The sequence below is a fragment of the Marmota flaviventris genome, chromosome 14 (genome assembly GCF_047511675.1).
Source record: "Marmota flaviventris isolate mMarFla1 chromosome 14, mMarFla1.hap1, whole genome shotgun sequence".
In the NCBI taxonomy this organism is placed as follows: domain Eukaryota; kingdom Metazoa; phylum Chordata; class Mammalia; order Rodentia; family Sciuridae; genus Marmota; species Marmota flaviventris.
Window position 1 is genome coordinate 63,382,586 of NC_092511.1, and position 27,330 is coordinate 63,409,915.

The 27,330-nt window shown below is 42.9% G+C and overlaps 1 protein-coding gene across 3 annotated transcripts in view; it reads right to left on the reverse strand.

The window, feature by feature from the left end:
* The window catches only part of Eva1a (eva-1 homolog A, regulator of programmed cell death), a 60,958-nt gene that overhangs the window by 31,099 nt on the left and 2,529 nt on the right, over positions 1–27,330 (reverse strand). For 2 of the 3 annotated variants that reach the window (XM_027943831.3, XM_071601246.1), the window contains exon 2: positions 4,705–4,790. The gene's annotated coding sequence lies outside the window, so the exon portion shown is untranslated. Of the gene's footprint in view, positions 1–4,187; positions 4,251–4,704; positions 4,791–27,330 lie in introns of all 3 variants that reach the window. The other variant, XM_027943832.3, reaches the window with a different exon arrangement.

Here is a 27,330-nt window from a genome sequence, read left to right on the forward strand (position 1 = left end):
AGAGCTTAATGTAGCAGCTAAAACTTTCATAAAACTCTTTGAAGAAAATAGGGAGGAAGCCATGGAATGATATGATCATATTTGTACTGTGGAAAGATGACGCTCATGGTAAGAGTAGGTGTGAGATTGAGCAGGAAGTGAATTTCAAAATGATTTCTTGGATATGACACCCAAACACAGGCAACAAAAGTAAACATAGGTAAATTGTACTCCATTAAAATTAAAAACTTCTGTGCAGCAAGCTGGGCACAGTGGCACATGCCTGTAATCTCAGAGACTTGGGAGGCTGAGATAAGAGAATTGCAAGTTTGAGGCCAACCTCAGTAATTTAGTGAGAACCTAAGCAACTTAGCAAGATCTTGTCTCAAAATAAAAAAAATTAAAAAGGGCTGGGGGTGTAACTCAGTGGCAAAGTTTCCCTGGATTCAATCCCAGGACAAAAAAATAAAATTAAAAAAAAAATTCTGTGCATCAAATGACAAAATAGCATGAAAGGCAACCCATGCTATATATTATATTATATATAATATATAATATAATATATACCCATTATATATTTTTAAAAACTCCTATAACTTTACAACCAAAAAAAAACTCTATTAAATAATTGGCAAAGGACTTGAACAGAAAATTTTGCATAAATATATAAATAGTCAATAAGCACATGAAAAGATGTTCAACATTACTAACCATGTAGAGAAATGGTAGGTATAGAGAAATGGAAACTCTTGTATACTTTTGCTGGGAGGGGAGGGGAGTAAAACTGGGTAGCTATTATGGAAAATAAAGTGGTGATTCTTCAAAAAGTTTAAAATAGAATTATCATATGACTCAGTAATTCCATTTCTGTGTATATACCCAAAAGAAATGAAAACAGAGATGTGAATAGACTTTGTAAACAATGTCCAGAGTCGTATTACTCACAATAGCCCAAAGATGGAAGCATTCAAGTGTCCATTTACAGAGGAATAGATAAACCAAATGTGGGGCATACATATAATGCAGTATTCACAGCCTTAAGTGGGAAAGAAAGTCATGCTACATCAGAGATGAACTTTGAAAACATTATGCTGAGTGAAATAAGCCAGTCACAAAAAGAAAAGTACTTCATGATTCCACACATATGAGTAATCTGCAGTAGCCAAATTCATAAGGATAGAAAGTGAAATAGTGGTTGTCAGGGAGCAGGGGAAGTGGGCAAAAAGAGTTATTATTATGGGGGTACAGGGTACAAAGTGAAAAAAGTTCTAGAGCCAGGAATGGTGGTGCATACCTGTAATCCCAGCAACTCCAAAGGCTGAGGCAGGAGGATCATAAGTTCAAGACCAGCCTCAACAATTTAATAAAGCCCTAAGCAACTTAGCAAGATCCTCTCTCAAAATAAAAAAAAAAATATTTTTTATTTTAAGTAAAGCACCCCTGGGTTCAATCCCAATACCAAGAAGAAGAAGAATGGGGGAAAAAAAAAAAAAAGAGTTGGAATGGTGGTGATGGTTGTAAAATAATCTGAATAAACTTAATTCACTGAACTATACACATAAAAGCAAGGTAAGATGGCAAATTTTATATAAATCCTCTCACAATTTAAAATTAGTAATTATTAATAATTAATAATTTTAACTTAATAATTATTAATAATTACTATAATAAGGTGTTAGGTATGACAGTGAATTTTGAAGATTACTTCTTGTAGTGAATCCTACAGTCAAGTTTTGGTTTCCAGTTAATAGGAATGACAGCAGAATTATTTTTTAGTGGTATTAAAGTTGAAGTACATAAAATTCTAACTCACATCACATTATGAATATGGTTTCATTCTAAGTAAAAATCTTACATTAAGAAATTGGGTAGTAAGTAGGAGTAACCCATCACTTTTATAGATTAGCCGAAAAAAAAAACCATCATATTAATAGGTGGAAAAACGTATTTGTGTAAAATGTACTACAAATTCATGATCCAAAAAAGGTCTACCACAATGAAGCTCTCTCTGAGCTCCCTAAATGCCTCTCTTTGGCTATCAAGTATCCAAATATTCTTCTCCTATCGTATCTATAATAGTACAATTGGAACTGCCAATTGACATGTTTGTCACCTAAGCTGAAGAGGTGACACATACCAAGTACCTAATATGATGCCTGATGAAAAGAGGGTCTCAAGAAATGCTGGCTGGCAGGACGAAAGGACAGATGAATAAAAAGAGCAGTTAGGCACGAGGTCTGTATGCCTAAATCTTTGAGGGCAGGTCTGACAGGTCTGATTCTGTTTGGGCCACCAAGCAGCACTCCCTCAGGACTATGAGAGGACCACATGTAAGCTAGACCCTCACTGTGGTGCAGAGTTTCCCCCCAAGTCTCCAAGCCTCAGATACCAATGTAGAGAGTTGCAGGAACCAGGGGCAAGAGGAAGAGGGGCCACAAAGGCAGATCAAGGCTAAGGAAAGACCACTTCAGGATGACCCATCCTAAAGGGCAGCCTCCTTGGAAGAGCCACCATGGTCCACATGGTTCAAGACAGCCGAAAGCAGAAGTCAGCACCTCTTTTCCATAAAGGGCTGAGGGCAACTAGTTAGGCTTTGAAGGTCCTTGAAGTCTCTGTCACAATTACTCAATTTTGCCAAGCAGTAGAGAAGCAATGATGTCAATGAATGAGTGTGACTATGCAATAAAACCTTATTTACAAAATAGACAGTGGTCTCATTTTGGCCCACAGCATAATTTGCAGATGCCTGGCCTGGATTCTTACTGCTCAAAATATGATCCAAGGATCAGCAGTATCCATGTTACTTGGTCATTTGTTCAATCTGCATAATCCTGGGCAGCATCCCAGACTCACTGGATCAAAAATCTCCTAAGAGGCCCAGGAGAGTTTGGGAAGTACTGCTCTACAGGACCTTTGTGACCCCTTCAGCCTGAGCACTATGATGCCACACAGTAGCAGAAATCCCAGTGAGTTTCACTTAGTGCCTTCTTTATCATTCTCATCAGAGATGGGAGGGCTTGTCCTTACTAACCTGGCATATAGCTCAGCTCTCAGCATTTACAGAGTACCCTAGTGAGAGCAGGGGCCAGAGGAAAGGACACGCAGCAGAGGGGAGTTTTAAGGGCAGCTGCGCATGAGACAGGTTTGTGGTGTTACAGAAGTGATGAACCCTAGAGCCAAATTCTACTCCCAAATCCTTCTCTCTGAGCCCTCCCTCAATAGAGAGGGACCTGCTCCAGGTAGCTCTAGACACTTCCCGTTGGCAATTTACCCCGTAATTAAAACATCTCTGCATCTCTTACCAACATAAAGGTAAGGAGCGCGAAGCACACACATACTGCCAAGTCCAACATTATCCTCAGTTCCTCCAGGAAGCTTCTGGTCACTGGTTGGCTCTAGAACAGTAGTTCTCAACCCTGGGGCTGTTTTGCCTCCCAGAGGACATTTGACAGTACCTGGAGATCTTTTAGGTTGTCACAGCTACTGTGTGTCTGAGTGGGAGATTGATCCACAGAATAGGAGTTAGGGATGCTACTAAATATCCCACAATACACAGAACAGGCCCCTGATCCAAAGCGTTCATAGCACCAATGATGAGAAACCTGCTCTAGAAGAAATATCCCTACTTTATTGACCAGCCTAAGTAATTCTCAGGGCTTATGTTTCTTATGTGCATCACCAACACAGTGAAAAGGGTGGCCAACAGGGGCTGCTTAGCAACTCCTACTGCCTTGACCAGAGCAGTACAGCTCCAAACTCTGGATCAGCAATGTTCCCAGTGACCAAAAGTGAGCAGGCTCTGGGTCACAATAGCAAAGTCCTCCAAAGAATGCATCATCAACCAACACTGGCTCATTTTATTTGTTTATTTTTGTGTGGTGCTGAGGATCGAACCAGTGCCTCACGCATGCTAGGTAAGCGCTCTACCACTGAGCTACAGCCCCAGCCCAACACTGGCTCATTAATTAAACTGGAAGGCCACCTGGCACAAGATCTGATTAGGTCCTCCTCAGGACATGTCAATGCTGGGGACTATGTTGGCAGGAGTAGAATTATAACTAAGCCATATATTTTCAAAGCGAAGGCTTTCTCCCAGTAATAACCCATTGTATTATTCCCACACCATTCTAAGAAAAAAACATTTCTAATGAACACTCTAGGAACCAGCATCACAGTGCACTCTCTAGACAGCAGCAACCAAGACTTACCTTATTCTACAACAGGTTTCCTTCACCCATGGCCCAAAGTTTCTTCACCTCCTTACTGATGAACTGCAGCACAATTGAAAGAAACAGCTTCTTTCTATCACTTACATCCAAGAATCTTGTCTTCCTGACCACATGCTGCTCTCTTGATGAAGATACAATAAACTTTGTCTTGTAAACACTTCCCCTTAGATTGAATGGCTAATTGGATGCATGGTGTGTTGTTCTTACTGGCTTTCGTTTCAAAGGTAACCTCATTCCCATTGCTGCAGATTTATATTCTCTGAAGCCTTGAGTCCACCCGTCTATACTGAATGTAATGTCTAAATGGCAAAGTATAAAATGAAACGTACCTGGAGAGAGTATATTTCATCTTATGTTTCAGTAGCAGCAGTGAGCATCCCCTGATGTGTGAGCCCCATGCAGGTGACTATCTCACTACATAGCACTCAGGGGGTAGTAATCTCATTATTGCTTTAACTACCAGGGGAATGGTGTGCTGTCAGGAACAAAGAAGTACCTGGTAGGAGCAGATCATCCCTGTTGATGTTAGTTTCAGCCAGTAAAGGATCTAAATGTGGATGGTACCAGTTGACTTCTCAGACTCTGTAAGAAAAAAGAGGTGACACAAAGCCATCACATATCTAGAAGATCACATCATACTGTAAACCAGCTGTTGACATGAACCCAAGAGAGAAGTTTTGGTGGTGTGTGTCTTAATCCCTGGAGAGATGGGCAGCATTTCCTCAAAGGAGAAAGGCCATTGCCAAAGTTTAATCTGGAATGTGGATTAGACGCCCAGGGAAGCCAACCTCCCAAGGTCACTGCAGAAAGGAAACAAGAGGTAGAAGATCAAAGACATGTGCTTCCTCTTCCCTCTCATCAGCCAAAAGCCATTCAACAGCTAAAGAAGAATGCTTCTGGCCCTTCATCAGCAAAATTTGGAGGTTGATCTCTCTGGAACAGGAAGGGAGGGAATTTGGTTCCCAAACAGCATGCCCAGGTGAACCATGAAATGCAGACCCCTGCAGCTCTGTGAGTACTGGAAACCTATAAATGCTGATGTGTGTATTCCCACAGCCCGTTGCTTCGATCCTGAAGGCCTCCATTCAGTCCAGCTGGGGAAGCTTCTTTCTGTCACCAGCTTCATTTAGGAGTGTGTAGGGGGAATGAATCAGTCACAGAGCTCAGGAGCATGAACACTCCCTGCTCCACTTACACAACATATTCATCACCACCACATTCTACCAGCTCTGGCAGCATCTGACTCCTGCCTGTTTATGTCTCTTCAGATACTAATCTCAGCTGCTTGGGCTCCACCGAGAATTTGTCGTGCCCTCCTAAGACAAGAAATTAAAAGCAAGCAAGAAAAGGAAACTGGAGGCAGAAGATTGGTAGTTCTTTACAACTCATGCACCTAAGTGCAGAAGCAGGCTCTGAGGGCCTTGACATGTGATTCTTCACTGATGAAAACCATCAAGGGCAGTCACTGAGAGTCTGAGGGCAAAGACTCCAAAGGAAAAACAGCTCCCACATACAGGCTGGGGAGGGGATACACATGACCCCAGAGAAATGGCTGAGCAGAAAGAAACTCCAATTTTCTCTCTAGTACTGATAAGCACCTGCAGATGATATATCCACCATGGTAGCCTGCCAGTCACTGGGGCTTCCTTTGTTCCCACAATTTGTCCTTCGACGCACCACAGCACATCAATTCCAGGGACATATTCTGGACCCTGACATCACCTAGAAAGGTTTTTAGCTCTGAGGCTGGAGCTGGGAACCCTTTAAGGGCAGGGACCATGTCTTAATTTCTCTCTGCTCCCAGAGCCTCCCACAGTAACTGTGCTGAGCTAATGCTCAGTGAAGGCTGGATGAATGACTCACACTCAGAAATCCCACTTTTCAATCAGCACCTTTATCCTTCTTCTCCATGCGCTGAATCAAGGTCAGTGCTCTGCAACTTCTCCGAAGTTTCTTTATGCTCATCCAGTTTATCATCCTCATCTTGGGCTCACCTGTCGTCCACACAGCCTGGCTACTCAACTGTACTATGCTCTGTACTCGCCAGGACCCTTCTGCTGCCCTCCCTACCTACAAGGTCTAATTCGCAAACCACTCCAGTCCTCACCTGCCTGCTCTCCTGCCCACCACCTAGGTGCTTCTGAAAAAAAATCATTTGTCCTTGTATCACAGCAAAGGTTGAGATTATGAAATCCACCATTCAAAGGCCTTGATGTTGCTAAGAGAGTCTACATGTATTCCTGAATCTCACTCTCAGTGTTCCCATTCCCCAGAGAAAAAGGACCAAATGCCTCCTCTTTTTGCAAACTCATTTCTCCATCCTCCCCTCTCTCTGTCTTCCAAGCATATATACAACATATGTACATATGTGAGTACACGCATGTATACATGTGTATGTGTATTTGTATGGGTGTATGTATATTTTTCACTCTCAAATACTTTCTTGTTCTTTCCCAGTCACTCTCTCAATCTTTCAATCTGACATTATCTACTATAAACTCATTTAATTGCCTCCACCCTTACATGATCTTCCCTTTGCTCACCTCCCCTATAGTTCCTTGTCACCCACTCTCCTTCCCTTCAAAGCCAAACATCTAGAAAAGCCAAACATGTAGAAACTCACACTTCTTCATTTCATTGCTTCTATCATTCAGTTCTCGGCCTGCAAAAGTTGGCTTCATAACCAGCCTATCTACCAAAGTATCATTGATAAAGTGGCCGTAGTAAAGGAATCAAGGCTATACCTCTAACGATTGCTCCAGGATGGAGACCGTGACCTCCTGCTGTGTGGGATCTTGTGTCTCATCCTTCCCCATTCATGGTGGCTAGCACAGTACCTGGCACATAACTGCTTTGAAAGAAATTGTGTCACATGATGGGAGTCAAAATATGTGGGGTTTATACTGCCAGAAACAGGCTTTAAAACAGAACCAACAGTTTCTGAACCATCAGTGGCATTTTTATAAGACACCAACAAGACCTCTGTCTTGATTTGAGCCTAACAGCTGAATTACAGAACCAGGGTTTGGACCTACTTTGGCCCAGACAAAACACACATGAAGATCACAGACCATGGGAGTCCCAATGCCTGGAAACTTCACAAAGGATTGGGCAGAGGTCAGTATTAGGAATAAGTCACCCAATGTTAGGAATGGCTCGCCTACCCTATCATGCCTTTTATCCTGCAGATAGATACCATCATATCCAAGGCCAACACTGCTTGTAAATAAATATTTACTAAGCCCTACTGAAAACCGTTTATTTATCTCTGATATGAAGATGCTGGTATAAGGATGCTGATTCATAATGGGGATTCAGGGGAGCATGGGAGGAATAGAGGAACTTTAGATAGGGCAAAGGGGAGGGAGAGGAAGGGAGGAGACATGGGGGTAGGAAAGATGGTGGAATGAATTAGACATCATCACCCTAATAACATGTATGAACACACACACACACACAAAAAAAAAAAAAGCTATGCTAGAACATCTGAGAGTTCAAAAAAAAAAAAAAAGAAAGAAAAAACACATTTGTTTAGATGCTACCAACAGATTTAGAATATCCTTTGAATGAATCTAGAAGAGAATAAATGTGACCAGCAATAGAGATTTGCAATCTAGCTACATACAATGGAAACAAAATAAAACATAAAAGCAATGTAAGTTAACTTATATAGGGAAGGTTTGGAAAGAGTAATGAAATACAATAATGAGTAGCAATGGGAAAAATCCATAAAGACTCCATAGAGAGGTTAACTAGTCCAGGTAAAGAATAATGAGCACCAAAAACCAAGGGTATAGAGTAACTAAAGAAGCTAGCAACCCAGAAAGTAAACCCAACAGTTACAGATAAGCCAAAAGATACCCAACAAATACCTGCTCTCTTTAGCCAAAAGACCAGGAAAGGAGCAGTCTAACATGACAGGAAGCTTTTAGACAACTACTTTGCTCTAGCCAAACACCACAGGAAAAAAAACTGTGACAACACCCACACCAGCAAAGTCTGAGTGAGGAGTCTAGACTTCTACCCTTAAGAAACTATATAAAAAGAATCCCCCACATCTCTGCCATATTGATGTCAGAGAAGACCAAGTTGGGAGATGAGCCTTTCATCCACGACAGTTGTTAATGAGCCACCCTTGCTGGTAGTACCAATGGAGACCAGATGGAAAGCTCAGACCCCCATCCTGTCTTTGTCCATTTTGTGTACCTATAACAGAATACCACAGATCATCTAATTTATAATGAATAAATTTAGTTGTCTCACAGTTCTTGATGCTAAAAAGAGCAATATCAAGGTGCCAGCATCTGGTGAGGGACTTTTTGCTGTTTTCATCCCATGGCAGAAGCCAAAAGGGCAAGAGAGGGTGAGAGTGAGAGCAAGGGGCAGACTAAACTTGCTCTTATAGCAAGTCCACTCACTCAGGTACTAACCCATTCATGCAGTAACAACCATCCATTCATGAGGGCGGAGTCCTCACAACCTAATCACCTCTTATTAAGCCCTATCTCCCAACATTGCTGCATTGGGGAATCAAGTTTCCAATACACAGACATTGGAGTACACATTTAAACCACAGTACACCCCAACCCAGAAATAACTAGGTGCCCCTCCCCTTCCTTGCTGGGTATCAGAGGAGGCCTTGTGGAGACTCAGTATTCTCATCACCATCAGTGTTGTCACAAGCCCCACATCAGAGGAGACCACTAGGATACAGAATTCCCATCCTCATCAAGCAATAATAAGGAGCCAATTAATAGAAGCCAACACCAAGACAACAGAAGATAAAATTATCTGACAAAGATTTTTAAATGCCCATTAATAAAAATGCTTCACTGATCAATTGTGAAGATCTTTGAAACAGATGAAAAAAAAATTGAAAGCCTCAACAAAGAAAGAAAAAGTCTCAGACAAGAAATAGAAGATATAAAGAAAAAATAAAATTATAGAATTTAAAATATAGTAACCAAAATAAAACACTCAGTAGACAAACTCCATGGCATAATGGAGAAGTCAGAGAAGAGAATCAGTGATCTGAAAGACAACACTACTCAATTGAGCAATGGAGAGAAAACAGACTAGGAAAAAAAATTAACAAAATCTTAGAGACCTACAGAATCAGGACAAAAGATCTGAAATTTGTGTTATCAGTTTTCTAAATTGTATTGAACAGTCAAAGAAAAACTTTGATGCTCCTGATATGATTCTAAATGAATATAAAGAAAATACCTAAGATAATATAAGTTATAAATGGAGGAAGGCAGAGAGACATAGATGGGGTAAGGTTTCTCATATTTCACTCAGACTGGTGAAATGACACCAGAAGACTGTGCTACACACACATATTGAAATACCTAGAGCAACCACCAAGAAAACTAGACAAAGACACACATTGGAAATCACTATAGATAAATAAAAAAGAAATTCTAAAACAAATGTTAAGTGATACAGGTAAGAAAAGAGAAAACAGAGAAAGACTAAAACCAAAACTAAAAAAAAAAAATCCCACAGAGGAAAAAAAGAAAATGACAAACTTAAGCCTGAATAAATAATAATTACATTAAATGTAAATGATCTAAATATACCAATTAAAGATAACTATTGGCAAAGTAGATCAAAAAACATGACCCAACTATACGTAGTCTTTAAGGAACTAACTTCAAATATAATAATATGGGCAAAATGAAAATGTTATATTATGTAAAAATTAATAACAGATAAAATAGATGTCATAACAGAAAACTACTAGATTCAATTCATAAACCTCTAGCAAGACTGACAAAAACAGGAATAAAAACAAAATTACCAATAACAGGAATAAAACAGGGACATCACTTATAGACCCTGAAGATATCAAAAGGATAAAAAAGAAATACAAGAAAAACTCTACACACTATATTTGATAATTTAAACAAAATGAACCAGTTCCTTAAGAAACACACTACCACAATTTACCCATGATGGCAGAGATAATTTAAATAGCACTTTAACTGTTAAGTAATAAACATAATTTGAAACTTAAAAATTTACCATTTTCCCCCCTCCAAAAAAAAAATCTCCAGACCTGGATCATTTCACTGGAAAATTTTATCAAATGCTTAAAGACTTAATACAAATACTACACAATGTCTTCCAGAAAATCAAAGAGAAGGGAATACTTACCCATTCATTTCATGAAGCTGGTATGACCCTGATACTAATCCCAGGCAAGGATAGTACACAAACGGGCTGGGGTGCAGCTCAGTGCTTATCTAGCATGTATAAGGCCCCAATACAGCAACAAAACAAAACAAAACAAAAAACAGAAGACTTAAAATCCTCAAGAATATAGATATAAAAAGTTCTTAGCCAGGTGCAGTGGCACACACCAGTAATCCCAGCAGCTCAGGAGGCCCAGGCAGGAGGACCACAAGTTCAAAGCCAGCCTCAGCAAATTAGCAAGGCCCTTAGCCATTTAGTGAGACCCTGACTCTAAATAAAATATTTTTTAAAAGGCTGGGGATGTGGTTCAGTGGTTAAGCACCCCTAAGTTCAATACTTGGTACCAAAAAAAAAAAAATCATTAACATAGGATCAGCAAATAGACTTCAATAATCAATAAAAAATTATTTTTTTTCTTGTGACATTTTTAGAAGATGACTATGTGAGCCTTATTCTCTGGATGCAAGACTTGTTCAGTATTCAAAAATAAGTTGATATAATTTGTCATATTAATAAGACTAAAGAAGAAAAATCATAGTAACTGATGTTCACAGTTTTGGAGACTGAAATTCCAAACAGCATGGCACCAACCCTGGCAAAGGCCTCCTTGGCTGCACCACCTCATGGTAGATGGCACAAGAAAGACTGGGCAATGTGCAAGAGGGAGAGTTCACGTGGGCAGACAGGAAGACAAGAAGCCAAAGGGCAGCTGGGGACAAACTGAAGTCCCAAGAGAACCATGTGAATCCTTTCCAAGGGCCCACCCCCAATGACCCAAGGCCTTCCCATGAATCCCCACCTCTTCAAGGTTCCATGACCTCCCACATCGCCACACTGAAGACCAAGCCTCCACCACACGAACCCTTGGGGACAAACCACATCCAAGCCAAAGCAGTTCTTAATACAGGATAATTATAATTTTTATGTGCCAGTGTTATGTGATTGCACTTAGAACCGCATTTTCTCATCATTTTATATCTGAACAGATAGAAACACAAGCTGGGGCTCATGCCACATGGACTTTGCCAAGAGTGCTTACATTTTTCCAAATGAGCAGCATATCCAAAAAAATGTAAAAAGCAGCCCTGTCCTAAAGTTTCATTGTACAAAGCAAATGCTGAGTTTCCACAGCTGCTGGCTTCAGCCTACCCAGAGGGATGGTTTTAGTGAAATATTAATCTCTGAGAAAGCCACACAGGGATAAGATTGCACCGTAATTCAAGCAGCATGTGCAAAATTTATTTAGTGTTTGGCTGGGAATGATTTTAATTATGTGAAGTTTTCAGAATAAGAAGAAAGTGATTGAAGCTGTTTGAATAAATCAGTGGTGGAGGCCCTGGATGCTCCCAGCCCTCACTCCAGTTTTAGTTCATTTCTGAAGTCCCCAAACCATAAATTCAAAGGAAGCTCCCATGGAACTGAATGCTGACACTGTCGAAATCAAACTACAACTAGCAGCCAAAACAACCAACATGGGAGACACCAACACCAGCAACCCAAAGACTTCCAGTGTGCATGCAGGTCAAGTGTCCAGTCATGGGTCTCTACAACCAGGATATGACAGAGGGATGAGAATCCAGAGAGATGAGAATCCAAAGGAATGTTCAAAACCTGAAAGGCAGGATGCAAGATGCATTCATCCAAGGACCCAAAGAATGGAAGGTATAGGGAGTGTTGAACCCCTGCAGGACACCTCACACTTCCCAGGAGCCACTGGTGGGTGTGAGGAGAGGGCCAAGGCTCAACCCTGAGAACAAGACAGGAACTGGGCACTAGGCCTTGCAGACAGAAGAGTTGAGCCAACCCTATGGGACTTGAAAATGATCAATGACCACAAGTTACAAAGTGTCCCCTAGGTTGATGAAGCAGATAGTTAACCCAGGAAGTTATTTTAAAGACAAGCTTCCAGCCTCTGGGGTCTGTCCATGGACATTGGGGACATAATACCAGCCTGGGGGAAGGAGTTTCTGTCCCCAGAAGGCCTACATAAGGCGGAACCTCAGAAAAGGAACATGTCTCCAAAAACAATCAAAAACTGGTCCTGTAAGTGGACCACATGGATTTAAGATAGGCAGCAAGGTCCTGCAATCAGCCCTCGGTGGGCTCATTAGGACTGATGTCCTAAGATCTATGCCCATGACAGGGGACCTACTGAAGTATTTACTGCCTCAAGTCAATAAGCCTGGGCACTAAGGGGGGCTGGACCTACTGGGAGAGGTGGGGAGAAAAGACCTATGAATGGAACTTTGAGAGCACCATGCAAGTGTCTGTTGGAGAACAAAGAAACCATGGTGGAGACTGGCAGGCAATAACTGCATGAAGTGGAAGACCATCACAACATTTTTACCACACTGAATGTGAAAAGAATTACAGTCACCCCAAATATGAGCCTGAATAATCCTGACCAAGCCCCCCATGACATTTCCCTCTAGAATTGCACAGTAGAGCAGGACATGATGGCAGATATATGGATCCTTAATTTAGGACATTCAAAAAGATGTCCCACCAGATGCCATTTTATCCCTAACCAGCATCCTTGAGCAAAGGCGTCAGTCTGCTCTCCTGGGCCTTCTAGGTCCAGTATACCTGAGGCTCCTGCAGATGTGGAGAACTCACAGAAAAAAAAAATGCTCAATAAAGAAAATGAAAATGGAAACAAGAAACATTCCTGGTCATCTGATTCTTTTCTATGCAGTACCAAAAGTGACTTGTAAGGCCATTACCATAACGAAAACCAGAGCATAAGCCCAGGAGTAACTAGGAAGTCAACAGGGGGCTCAAAAAGATGGACTACAGGGAGTCTGGAAGCCCAGACAGCTCCCCCTCCACGGGAGCTGGAGGAAAGGGATGACTAGGCAGGGGCTGTGCTAACCTCCCTGGCAGGAGGGAACTGTGTGGATTCTTGGGTAGACATGCAGCTTGCACCTGAGACCTTCCTGATCCTTTCTCACCAGAGGGAGTTATACCCACAGCCCCTCAGGACCTGGTCTGTGCCAATTTCAAGTCAATTCAGACCTGACAAGCTGCTGAGCACCTGGGAATTGGTGAAAAGCCCTGAGCTAGACAGACAGATATTCATCCCATGGCAACAGGCAGGCCATTCCAAACCAGCCCGGCCAAATGTCCCACTTGAGACCACAACTGTCTTATAGCTTTCTCCAATACAATGAGATCCACCTATTTCTTTCAAAGGTTCTGCAAACATTAGACTCAAATTACACTTCAAAAATATTTGGAAACTGTAAATAGATACACTCAAGTATGATATACCAAATGTGCATAATAAAGGGCTGGAGTAGCTTAGTATTAGAGTGTGCACTTAGAATGCACAGTGCTCTTGGTTCAATCCCCAGCCACAGAAAAGAAACAAATGAACAAACACACAAACAAAATGTGAACAATTATAGATTCCATTGATTTACAAGCCTCAGGTGAATATGCTTACGCCCACTTCAGAATCGAGGTGCTTCTGCCAAAACCAGGAATACGTTTGAACACATATAGACATGTCATTAATTAGGAAATCCATAATTCCAAAATGTCTTTTAACAATGTAGAGCCATGCAAGCCCTTTCATGCTGTAAAACTGTACAAGCAAGAACCCTGGCTTCCAGGTGTCACGTTCAGTTAAAATGTCTGGCAATGCCCAGTGACTTCCACTGAGTGCACAGTCTTATAAAGACATAATGGTAAACCATATTGTAATAAGTGACCACATAATTGGCTGCATCATTATAAATATGATTGGTAGGTTCAATGCCTGTTGTAATCTGCTTGGCAGACCTTTACAAAGCTAAACAAGACCAACTCAGCAATGTAAGGCTACTCTGTTATTAGGTCTTCTCCTGTGACCAATGAAGTGTCTGTCAATGATAAAAACTGAACAACCAAAGTTTAGGTTCAACATGCCAAATTAAGCATTTTTGTCATGTTAAAAGGCTTTAAGTGACTACTGTAGAGCAACAGGCACTGAAGTTTCTGGAAACAAAAACTTCATGTCATAATAACATCTCATAATGACATAACTTTGGGAAGTATTTTCTGCCAAATGGAAGACACCAATTAGTGGAAGAACCTGTTCATCTATTTCTTCAAGTTAGATCCTTAAAATTAAGGAATGCAAACAACTGTTACATAGTGTTAGTGAGTCAAGATGAAAACCAAATTTTCCTATATTTCTCTTTCAAGTTTCTGTGGTTCATTGAAATCAGAATAGCCTGAATCTGCAAGATAACATGCTTAAAAATATTGTCACTTCCAATGTCTAGTTGTCACAACCTTGCCCAGGTGGTACAGCCAATAGAATACCCAAAGGTGCATTTGAGAATGAAATGCTAAGAGATTGCAGTGATCATCCCAGATCCTTGATTTCAAATTTTCATATTTATCATAACATTCTCATTAATGAGCTGTATGTTGACGAGCGCTCATGAAAAAAAATGGATCCAAATATTTTTTTCTTATTCACGTGATTTAAATGGTTTAATTTAAATTGGGTAAACAGGTGTTGAGGATTGTTTTAACATGTGAACAAAAAAGGAGGTTAACAGATCTGTTTGCTTACTTTCACCTTTCCTTTTCATTATATTTAATAATTCTGTTCAGGATAATGTAAATTGTTCAAAAAATTGTTTTCTTTTAGTGCCTGCTGGAATGTTACATAATTTTTTCTTTAGCCATTATTGCCAGAATTCCTATCTTCATCCCAGTGCCAGTGAAGACAAAGATAAAACCAATCTACAGCTTCTGCAATAGCTATCACTGAACTGCTTGCAGAACTTGTCTCGACTATGTATCACTTGTATGCATTGTGAACTATCTGTTGGTGCAGCGACTTGTGGTAGTGTTGGGGTATTTTTGCTGATGGTGTCATCGGTGGTACAATTTTTCCAAAAGGAGCCATCAATTGGCTTGGTGTATCCTCCTCCCTTCTGCTTGTGACGGTCGTTCAGCTAAAATTTGGGGGCCAACAGAGGTGAGGCAAAGAACCTCACCCCCCCACTGGTACAAAGACCTATCCACAGGTGTGGCTGTATGCTGGACCAGTAGTCAATGATGGGTAAGATCCAATTGCAAATGGTACCAACCTAAGACAGGAGGCTGATGCCTTGAGGTCAGCTCATCCAATGATGGGTAAGGACCATATGTACTATTGGACAACCTAAGACAGGCATGGTCCCTAAGCCACATGCTTGTTGTTTAATTAAACAGAGAAGGGGAGATGTTGAGAGCCACAGCCGAAGTGGCCCCAGCAAACTTCCAGCTGATTGGCTCCTCTGCAGTGATGCTCATTGGGCTGTTTCCCCGCCCTTTCAGACCACGGAGCTGCTCATTGGGGGACTCTTTTGGCTCCACCCACGCGACCCAGGCAATTGGCCTCAAGAGCCGGAGGAGTTGGGGTTGAGAGGCTCCCCAGAAGAGCTGGTGGTGGCAGTTGGGCTCTGAGGGAATTCCTGGAGAGCTCAAGTGGTGTCGGGTGCGTTCTAAAAATAAAGTTCGTTCCTGCTTGACAAGTGGCTCGTGAATTGTGCCCAGCCAGACTGCGGCATTATGTAACCAGAATTATCAAATAAACTATATAGATAATAAAAATGTGTCTTCCCTCTACTCACTACTATTCCATATGATAATTCATTTAAAGAGTTTTAATGATAAAAAACATTTGAAAATCACTGTACTGTTTACTATATGGGAGAAACCCAATACACTAAGCAAGAGAGGGTAAAAGAAACAGATCATCTGAGCTAAAAGGTAGAAACTAGATAAGAGTGATGTGCTCAGGCTAAAAGAAATGCTTGTTGAACTCTACACCATGTTTAGCCAGAGGAAGGAGAAGTTGTGCTCCATTTTTGTGCAACGTGTCAAAATGCATTCTACTATCATGTATAAATAATTAGAACAAATTCAAAAAGAAAAAAATGCTTATTGAATTCATCAGTGAAGCAGAAATAGTGTGTCCCTTGCTTTTGGAAATGGGACAGGGGGAAATTTTGGGAGTGGAGAAACAGGGAAGGCCATTGAAGAAGATTGGCCTTCCTAGGAGAACCATCTTCCTACAGACAAGCAAGCAGAACAAGGAGAAGATAGTCAGGGTAGCCAAACGTGGCTGCTGACCACTAGGGCCAGCACAGCTGAAAGGTAGGCACGATGGAAAGAATGTAATGAGCAGCGACGTCTCTGGACTTGGGGCAGAGTAAAAGTGGTGACCAGACATGATGGCAGGGGTGGGGGACAAAGGAAAAGTTCTGCGTGGAAAGCAGTAGCAGAGCTGGGAGCACAGAACTCATTCACCCAGCCATTCTCTGAGGAGGCAGCTAGGTATCTTGTTAGGGGATGGAGGTTGTTACCAAAGGGGAACACAACTTCACATTCCTAAGAAATGTTAAAAATTATGCCAAACAATGAGAAAATCCAGGTAATGACCAAGCACAATGTCTGGTGACTATCAGGTGACCTCATAGGAGGTGTGCGTTTTTCTGAGTCCCATGCCCACGATGTCCATAATATTTTTCCTTCACTGGAAGGATCAGTTCTTGGAGCATGTTACAAACCATTTCTCCCCACTGTCCCCTGCCTCAGCTGCTCTGAATTAAAGCACTAGCTCCTAATTGTCCTCCCTACCTCCATGTTCTCCCTGCCTTCTAATCCAACCTTCACCAAGTCACCAGAATTGTCATTCTAGAGCAGAGGATGGTCAACTACAGCTCATGGGTAAATCCAGCCCACTGCTTATTTCGGTGTAAATTTTTTGTTGGAATATAGCCAGGTTTACTCATTTACATATTGTCCAAGGCATTTTGGACACTGTAGTGACAGAGCTGAGTAGTTGTGACAAAAATTGCATTTTGACCTACAAAGCTTAGAATATGTACTTTCTGGTCCCTTCCAGAAAACCATTTGCTGGCCCCTTAGTAACTTGTCACTCCCTCCAGTGACTTGCTTCTAAAAGAAAACCTATTAACTGTGTTAGCTGGCCTGGCTCAACTACTGTCACTCATCCTTTGTCCTCTTTAAATACACCATGTTCCCTTGACTGAAAATACCACTACTTTCTTTTCCACACAGAAAAATTCTACCTATTCTTCAAGTTTGTTTTTAAATGTCCCTTTCTTTCTAAAGCCTTCCAGAACTGCTTTCTCAGCCCTATCCCAGGGTCACTTCCTCTTTTTAGCTCTTTTAAAACAATGCAATACCCCACCAATAAACAGCATATTGTATAGAATTCTAGGGGTCCACATATCTATCCCCTTCCCAAGTCACACCCAATCAAAAATGTCTTCTCTCATTCCCTCCTAGACCACCCTGTTCTTACCTACCATAGCACTTACCAAAGTATGTTTCTATGTATTTATCTGTGTATTTATTTCTCTAATGTCTGTCCTCTAATAATGGTGAGTTTCAAGAAAGCAAGAACTAAGACAATCAGAATCACTATTACTTTACCATTGCCCAGCCTAGAACCAGCCACACAGCAGTTGTTCAAATTGTTAGAATAAATAATTCACTGAATGACCAAAAAAAAAAAATTTTTTTTTTCTTAAGAAATCAAATTTCTCGGCACACTGCCTACTATCTCCTAGACTCTTCTGGCATCCTACAGTCCAAAAGATTGGATTGGCACAAGCATCATTGATAGCTTAAATAAGGATTTTTGAAATATGGAGACAGCCCGCTGACTCTTTCTTGTAATCAGTGTGGAACATGTACATAGACCTTAACCATGATAGGAAACCCATACCTGGTAGAATTGGAATAGTCACGCACAGGATCATATATCTTCATGGAGTACACATGTGTGCTGAGCCATAGGGTATCTCAGATAATCTACTTGTCTACCAAGGAAAAGTTCAACAAGACACCTTCAGCTCCCTCTCTCTGTCCATAAGGAGAAAGCCTTGTCTGTCCATCACATGCACACTCAGCCAAAGGCACTCTGAGCATGCCCACATCTCAGTAATCAACCTGGCTGGGAAGAGGTGGGGAGAGGCTTGGCAAGGAATGTCCTTCCTTGCCTCCCACAGTGTCCTCCAAGATCCAGGGAACCGCCAAGCTTAAAATGTGACTCTTGAAAGATGGTCTGTTACTTTTCCTGATACCTGAAGGCTCAAGATTTAGCAATAACTCATCTAAATTGTTGCTACATATGAAAACTCTGTGTGTGTGTACCTGCGTGCATATGCATACACGCATGTATGCACGCACACACACACATACACACACACAAATATCCTGAGGCCATTTCCTGTGTGGCCTTTCTAATTCAGGACAGTGGCTCTTTGGGAGAGCATCACCATAAAAGGCCCTCTGTGAAGGTGTTTGCATTTCACTGAGATGTTTCCAAGAAGAGCAAAGATGCCATTTCAACCAAGGCAACTTTATGAAGTTGGCAGCCAAACCCTAAATCTAGCCCCAAGCCTCAGGGATGTTGGTGCCACGAACCACCACAAAGCTGAATTTCTTAAGTCAAGCTATTAACCCTCTGTGGTATCTGCCTGTGTCTGAATTAAAAAATCCTAGATATCCAAAAACACAGAGATTGTCTTTGCTCCTAGATAAATATATTGTCTCAGAGCCTGTTAGATCTGCATTCTCTAAACCTGGTTTCAAAGCATTCAAAAGAGAATGCCAGTCTTTCCCATCAGTAAGAATTTAAATGGCAGCAGTAAAATCATCCAGGGTCGTTTCAATCAAAACTCCTTATAATATATCTTCCATTTCCTACAAGATAAGCCACCCTGTTTCCTCCCACAGATTTGCCTTTGTCTTCAACCACCTTTCTGTTTGCTCAAAGGATTAGTCATCCTGTGTCCAGTCCAAAGCTGGTGTCCCCTCCCCACACCCTCACTGTGCTTTGGGTCCTCTTCCCCCCTGCCACGGCCTCCCACCATCAGTCTATCATTCTTACCTTCCCACTGTCTTCAGAGCAGACACCAATTCCCCAGCGGGACATGGAGCCCAAGCACACTGTTGTCTCAGATACTCTTTCAAAGGCAAATTCAGTGAATGACAGGCTATACATGAATTTGATCATATCTGGATTGAACAAGTAATGATTCACCACTGGGCATTGCGAAAGACAGTTCCTCTGCACCACCTATATGTGGCCAAAGATCTGAAATGCTGTCCAGGTCTTCTTCAGTGATATCCAACTCTCAACACGGTAGCCATCCAGATCATAGGAAGAAATATTAAAAATGTGGAAAGGAAAGGCGAACATGGAGATACTTTTCCCAGTGTGAATAGAGCATTTGTGGCCACTCTGCAGGGCCTCCTCAGGCTGGTCCCTCTCCGTGTCAACTTGTGCAGATATCCTCTAAAAACCTGCCTCTACCTAACACATCTAGCCATTGTCTTCTCTCTCTTCTAACTTCTATAGCGGAGCTCTGGAAATAATTGCCTAAGATTAGTATCTCCACTGTCTCACCTTACACTTATTTGTCTGTGAGCCCAATTCATCTCTCAAATTCCCCTTACCAAGTCATCAAGAACTTCCTAATTCCCAGATCTATGGACGTTCCAGTTCATAGGGACAGCGCATGACATGATGCTGTTAACCTCTCCCTCCTGAGTACTCTTCTTCCACACTCCAATCTCCCATTTCCCCCTGCCTCTCTCCATGTCCCCTTCATGCTTTTACTAGGTCCTCTCCTTTCCAGAGAACAGCATAGGACCCCAGGACCCTCAGCTCTCAAAGGAGGCCAGCACAGACTCTAGATCCTGACCTCCTGGCAATAATTCTAGGTCCAATGTTGGTAGCTGTGTATCATAGGCAAGTTACCATCTCTGTGCCTTAGTTCATTCAGCTGTAAAATAACAGTAGTCCTCCCTGGCAATTATTGGTGAGAGATGGTTGTACATAAAGTATTCAGAACACTTAATAAGCATTAGCCATTATAATTCCTCTAACCACATTCCATGACTCTCCTTCATAGACTGATCTACATCATGACACCCCTACCTCTTTGTTAAGTTTGCTCACGAATCTTCTTCATGACTACTCCTCGGAACATCAAAATCTACAAAACCATCTGCCCATAGACATCTCTCTCTGGCTCTCCTGAATGCTTCAAACTCAGCATGTCTGAGACTGAGCTCATCATCCTCTCCTACAAACGCTTCCTTCTCCTCCCCCACCTCCTCCTCCATCACCTCTCCTAATGAATAGCTCCACTATCCTAACTGTGAGCTGCACAGGCCAAAATACTATAGTCATCTTAGATTCCTGCCCCTCCCTTACTCCCCCAGCCAATCAGTCACCAAATTGAGTGACTTTATTGCCCAAGTATTTCTTGAGTGGGTGCCCGATTCTCCACCCTGATTGCCAGTGTCTATTATTTAGAACTTCATTGTTTCTCACCTGGATGATAGTAAGTAACGTTTTAATTACTAAAAATAATGCTGGCCACTAATATCATGGGCCATTATGGATATGTCATAGATATTTCACATCTTACACCCAGTATGACCCTGACCAACAGCCAAACCATCCATAAGAAAAGAATTAGAGACCCTGTTCTCAGAGAAGACAGAGGCTCAGAGAAGCATACTACACAGCAAGTTGTAAAGAGATACTAAGGGGCAGAGAAGTAGACTGAGGCATGTCTGGCTCCAGACCCCAGGCTGCTTCTGCCACCTATGCCACCGTGGTATCCTGATTGTCGTTTTTCTTCGTTGGTGTCTACTCTATTGCCAGATAGGCCTATTATTACAATGAAATTCTGACCCAGTCTCTCCTCTGTGTGAAATCCTGCAGTAGCTCCCCACGGCCTCCAGAGTAGAGTCTGTAGCAAGGCCCCTCCTGCTGGGCTTAATTTGCCCCTTTATGGATTCACCTACCTTATGTCCAACCACTCCTACCTACTTCCTTTCTTGAAGTATACTCTGTCCACTCACCTGGCCACCCAATCTCCCCAGTCCCTCTGCCTACTTTCCTTCCCTCTCATCAGCCTGGATGTCAGCATCTCCTCAATTCATGTCCTCTTACACCCACCTGCTGTCCATGAGTTTAGGGGTCCCTCTTTGGAACACTCAATGGCATTCTGGGATTGCCTCTAGTACTGCATTTTAGGGCAGATCAACTGCAATGATTTGGGTATGTCCCCAGAATTCATGTGTTGGAAACTAAATCCCTAAAGTCACAAGTTAAAAGTATTTGCAGGTGTGGGGGGTTGATAATAAGGATTAGATGAGTCATGAGGGTGGGACTCCTACGATTGCATTAGTGGCTTTATAAGAAAGGGAAGGGAGACCTGAATTGTCAAGCTTGCTGTCTCCCCCATGCTCTCTCTCTATCATGTCCTGATCCAGCAGAAGACCATCACGAGAGGCCAAGCTGGGGGCTTTTAGAACCATCAACTAAATAAACCTCTTTTCTTTATAAAATACCCAGCCTCTGGTATTCAGTCATAGCAACAGAAAATGGACTAGGATAGTGTTCTTTGGTTGGGCACCTATTATATGTCAGAGTTCACGGTAGACTGTGGTATTTCAGGAATCATTAAGATACACGCTATCCTTTCAAATAAATTATTTTGGTGAGAAAGATGAGCAGAAAAACATTGTTGAAGCACCATCTCCAATCCCTTTGTCCTTCTGCACTGAATCGCTAAACTCCTTGGGTAAAAAAACTCCTTGTTCATCTCTGTGTCCCCAAGGGCCTAGAACTATGCCTGGCAGCTGGGGGTGTTAGCAAACATTGAGCTGCGAGTACAAAGGGTCCCCTCAGGGACACTCCTCACCCTGAACTTTCCTAAGGCTCTGAGGGTGGAATGCTGGGGAATGCACAGGCCAACCACTCCTGCCCCTTGTGGCAGACTTAGTGAGAGATTGAGGGATCAAGTCCTCACAGCCGGCAAGTGGCAGTGCAGACTCCCTCCCGATGTTCCGTGCACCCATCCACAGGTTCACCGTCACATCTCAGGGATCAGCAAAGGAGCCACTGTCAGAGGTTGGTCAGCCAGAGAGCATGCCCAAAAGGGGACCTCAGGAAAGTAATCCGTGTGTCTGCCAGTAAGAGACCCCACCCACCCCTTCTTTGGGCTGCTGTGGGGAGCTCTGTCCTCATGAGATGAGCCAGCAAAGGGACAGAGAGCCATGCTGTGTAGTATTTGCAAGTGGAGCTTTGGGAAGGTAATAAGGATTAGATGAGGTCATGAGGTCATGTGTGTGCCCAGGAAAGACGGTGGTGTAGGAAGCCCTCGTGATCCCAGGTGTCCATGCAAGAATCAGCTCCCCTGAAGTCTGTTCCCTGTAGCCACTGTCCTTCTTAGTGACAAGCAGGAAGGTACAGGGCGGGAGGGGGGCACTTTGCCCACAGCAGGTGTTCTGAAAAACCCTGTTTCCTGGCAAGTTTATGGCAGCTTCTCTTCTGAGCATTTCCTCCTCCTCTCAACGTGGAGGACAAAGTGCAGGCCGCCCTGGTGATCAAAGACGGGGTGAGTGGAGGAAGAGAAGTCACAGAGCCCCAGAGTGGAGAGCTTCTAACTGCCCCTAGACATCAGGTAGGGGAGAGAATAAAGGAGGAAGTGGCTGCCCCTGCCCTGACCACAGCAGCCCAAACTCCTTGACCTGGGTGTCTAGAAAACAGCTTTTCTAAAAGCATCTTTGATGATCATACCTTACCCCAAGACTGCCCAGGGCAGTGGTGAAAGACTCAGAATCAGTGACTGGTTCTGATTCTGGGTCTGCCTTTTAGCTGTGGGTCTGTCCCTCTTTCCTTCTTAAAGGATCAATCCAACAAAGGCACCGGAAGCCCTTGGCATCCACCTCAAGTGCCACTATTATAATTGACCACTAGGAACTACCCATTAGATCACATTCTCTGGGGGAGTTGGTCCCCAGAAGACAGCACCCTTCTCTCTGCCTCCATTCCTGATCCCTGGCTGGACTAGGCCTTCTTCTGCACCCATCTGAATCTTCTCCCCATGGCCCTAGGGCGCTGTGCTGTACTGTCTGTCTGTCTCTTGTCTATCTCCACACGCAGGCTGTATCTTGAAGCTGGTGACTGGGACTTCCATGCTAACACATTCATTCACTCATCTATCACAAAGCATCTCCTATGTGCCTGAGGATCACTGTGAACAGAGTGATGTCACATCAATTATCCAATCAACAACCCCGGATACCTATCATCTGTGGGGAATTCATGTAATGAAAGTGCCTGCAAAAAGGTTTTAAGTTCAAAGAAGAACTGCAATGCGAACACAATTCCTAGGAAATATGTCAGTCCTGATAGCATCTGATCAGCTGGATCACAGGCTGAATTTTATGTAAAACAGAATCTCTCTTCCTCCTCTCCCTCTACCTCTCCCTGTCTTTCTTTCTCTCCCCCGCCTCCCCACTTCTTTTCTCCCTCCCTGTTGGCCTCTCTTCCTCTCTAAATCTGGAGAAAGTCAGCAATTTCTTAGCAATTTATACAGGCTTTTCCATGCTCCAAACGTCATTGTTCCAAAGCCTGCTCCCTGGAGGGGCTATCCGCATAGTTCATCAGCCAGGGCTTTGAAAAGGAAACAAAACCACCACCCACAACCACAGTTTTGTTTTGACTGTGGCTTCTCTGCTTACTGAAGACAGTGTCCCTCCCGGCCCCTGGACTCTGGCCCCACAGCCCTATGAGGAAACAAGACCAGCAGAGACCGGAGGCAGAGGCGCGACGCAGAGAGCTCAACACACCTGAGCTGTAAATGTCCCCTCCACTGTCTCCCAACAGGGCAAGAACAGACTCTTGAACTACTGAATGGTCCAAGTCACCTCCCCAGACACACCTCCAGCCTTCCAGTCCCCAATATACCTAAACCTCTGCCAGTCCCTTTCTGGACTTTTCTCCTCCACGCATACTGTTTCTTGTCTGTTACACCCTTTGACCACCAGCCATTCAAAACCCAGCAAGCTCCTACTTATGCATTAAGGCCCAGCTCAAACAGCCTCTTGCGATGGCATTCTGGATTCCTCCAGCAGACTGATAGCTGGTTCCTTTGTGCTCCCAGGTCTCTGCTCAGGTCTGTCACTCTACTGAAGACCTTCTGATAACTGTTCACATGCCCATTGAATGTCATGGACTGTGACCTTGATGACATGGACCAGGTAGGTCTTCATGGTCGCAGGCATCCAGCGCAGAGCTATTGTTTGTACTGTATATCAAGTCATGCTAACACCTCAAGATTCTACCAGCACTCTAGCCTGAGACCAAAATACCCCTTCCTGTACCAAATAGGATTTCACATCAAGTCAAACAGCAGATATGTTTCACAGAGAACATAGCTCAAGACCTAAAAAAGGGCCAAAGATATCTCCCTGGAACCAGGAGTCAGCTTTCATCAGAAATGTGCCTACTGGTCAGTTAAGTGGAGCCACTCAAGTTGGCAGCCAACAAGGTGTGACATCAGAGGCCTGCAGACCAGGCACCAAGCCTGATACTCCCACCCCGTCACCTGTGACCAGTTCATTTTCTGAGCTACACTGTAAAAAATCTCAGTGTATAGACAAGTGATGCCCAAAGGTTTTGGATCTTTCACTCCAGTCACTACCATCCTGGGGGAATTTGTTTTTCAGATTGGCCAGCTGGTGACCAAGGGGAGGGGATAATTCCAGGAGACAGTGAGTATGAGGCCTGAAGGGAAAGGCAATGCTACACCGGGCATCTGCAGAACCTCAGATGTATCCGTGGACAAGTTTTCACCCTTTTCCACCCTTCAAAGTGGCCCTGCCAGTGCCGTAGTGCACGCCTGCAAACTCAGCAACTCAGGAGGCTGAGGCAGGACTCCAAATTCGAGGCCAGCCTCAGCAACTTAGTGAGGCCCTCAGCAATTTACTGAGATCCTGTCTCAAAATAAAAAATAAAAAGGGAGGTAACTCAGTGTTTAAGTGCTCCTAGGTTCATTCACCAGTGCATGCGCCCGTGTGCGCACACACACACACACACGCACACACACACATCTTCACACACACACATATTCACACACAAAGTCCTTACTGGAGTCTTTCCACTGTCTATAACAAAACTGTGAGTCCTTGCATATACCAGGTGACCTCAACCCACTGAAGTGTGGGGGGAAAATCTGCAAAAGCAAGCAAATTCAGAGGAATTACAGCTGTGTGAGACAGCTGCAGAGAAAGAGTGCACAGATGTGCAGGTATCTGTGCAAGGCAGCCTAGTCTACAGAGCAAGTGGCCCAGGGAATAGCAAGGAGGGGGCTCAGCTTTCAAAGCCAAGACTGCTTTTAGGAAAATAAGATTAAGTTAGTGAAGTGATCAGCTGTAACCTAGTATCCAGTGTCACATATAACTCACTCAGGGTCCAAACCTGGTTCTCCAATACCCCATATGGGTCATTAAATCCCTTGAACAAGTTTTACCTTGAATACATCAACATTCCTCCTAATACTTGGTGAAAAGCTGTTCTCTTGCATCTAATTAAGCACAAGATGAGACAGCTGGGGGGCTTATTCATCCACCCCCACTCACTGATTGGCTTCACCATCTTTAATTGATGTACACTGTAAAGGACACATGCTTGGTAAAGACAAAATCAGGGTCATGAAGTTCCTGACCCATGTCCACACCTCTCTCCTCCAAGCAGGGGTGTTGACTCCACCTCTACCCCCAAAGAGATAATGCTGTTCTAGCTCTGACTAAGCACACATAGGCTTCATTTAGCATTGAGGTCAGTGGTGCTGGCCCAGCCTGTGACAGACTACTTCAATGCCCTGCCCCTCTGTGGCTGTGAGGGCGGCAAGGAGAGGAAAGGAACAGGAGTTATATATGTAGCCTTAGATCACAAGTGTGATATAGACGAAAACCCAGCGAACTCAGGCTCTCATTAATGCACTCAACAAACCTCAGCTCACATGTACCAAATGCTTACTATACTCCCAGCACTGGGTTAAGTCCTTTACCTAAACAATGTTAAGAGTGAGTGTTCTATAATCCAGGTGTCTATGCAAATCCTGACCCCACCATTAATGAATTGTATGATGGTGGACAAGCTACTTAGCTTCTCAGTGTCTCCATTTCTTTTCCAATAGGACAATATCAATACTAATTTTAAAGAGACATTTAAGGATTGAGTAAAAACTCATAAAATGCTAAACTTAAACCACAGAGTAGGCACTTAGTACCAACATGAGCAATTATGATCCCATTAGTTAGTTATAGTAGTCTACAGAGAAGGCAGAATATTTCTTCAAATTTTACCAATAAACCTTTGAAAGACTGAGTTAACTTGCTCAAGGTCACAGAGTTAACAAGTGACAGAGCTGGGAAATGAATGCAGGCAAATGGACCCCAAAGCCTGAAAGTGTGCTCCCTGTCCCCCAACAGGGAACACAGCACTATGCAAGGTTCAAGGTATATAAAGACCAGTTGAGAGCTAAGCAAGAGATCTCTACATGGTGGAGTACACACGATAAGAGAGTTATTGAATGATATGGTGGAATGGGTGGAGCAGCAGGGAGCAACAGAATTGTCTTAGAAAGCATCATCCAGAAGGAGACTTGAGTTCTAGTCTCAAAGAATGGTAAAGAATTTGCCAATCAAGGAGAAAAAGGAACAGTCCAGAAAGTAAGGCCAAAAGAGCAGTGAGTTAGGAGATATGGCAGAAGCTCAGAGAAAGTGGCAGAAGTGAGGGTGGGAGGGCTGGCTAATTTCAAAGAGCCATGTGTACAAAGTCAAAGGTTATATTTTATTTTGTAAAGACGATGATTTTCAAACCTGGACAGAGGAGTCACCTTTAATGCTTGAAAAACACCTGCCAATCCATGTTCTTTCTGACCAACAAGAATATAAGCCAGTACAAAGAAGAATGAAATTATGTCATTTGCAAGAAAATGAAGGGAACTTGAGAGCATTAGTTTAGACAAAATAAGCCAAACTCAGAAAGTCAAGGATTGTATATTTTCTCTTCTATGCAGAAGCTAGAGAGGAAAAA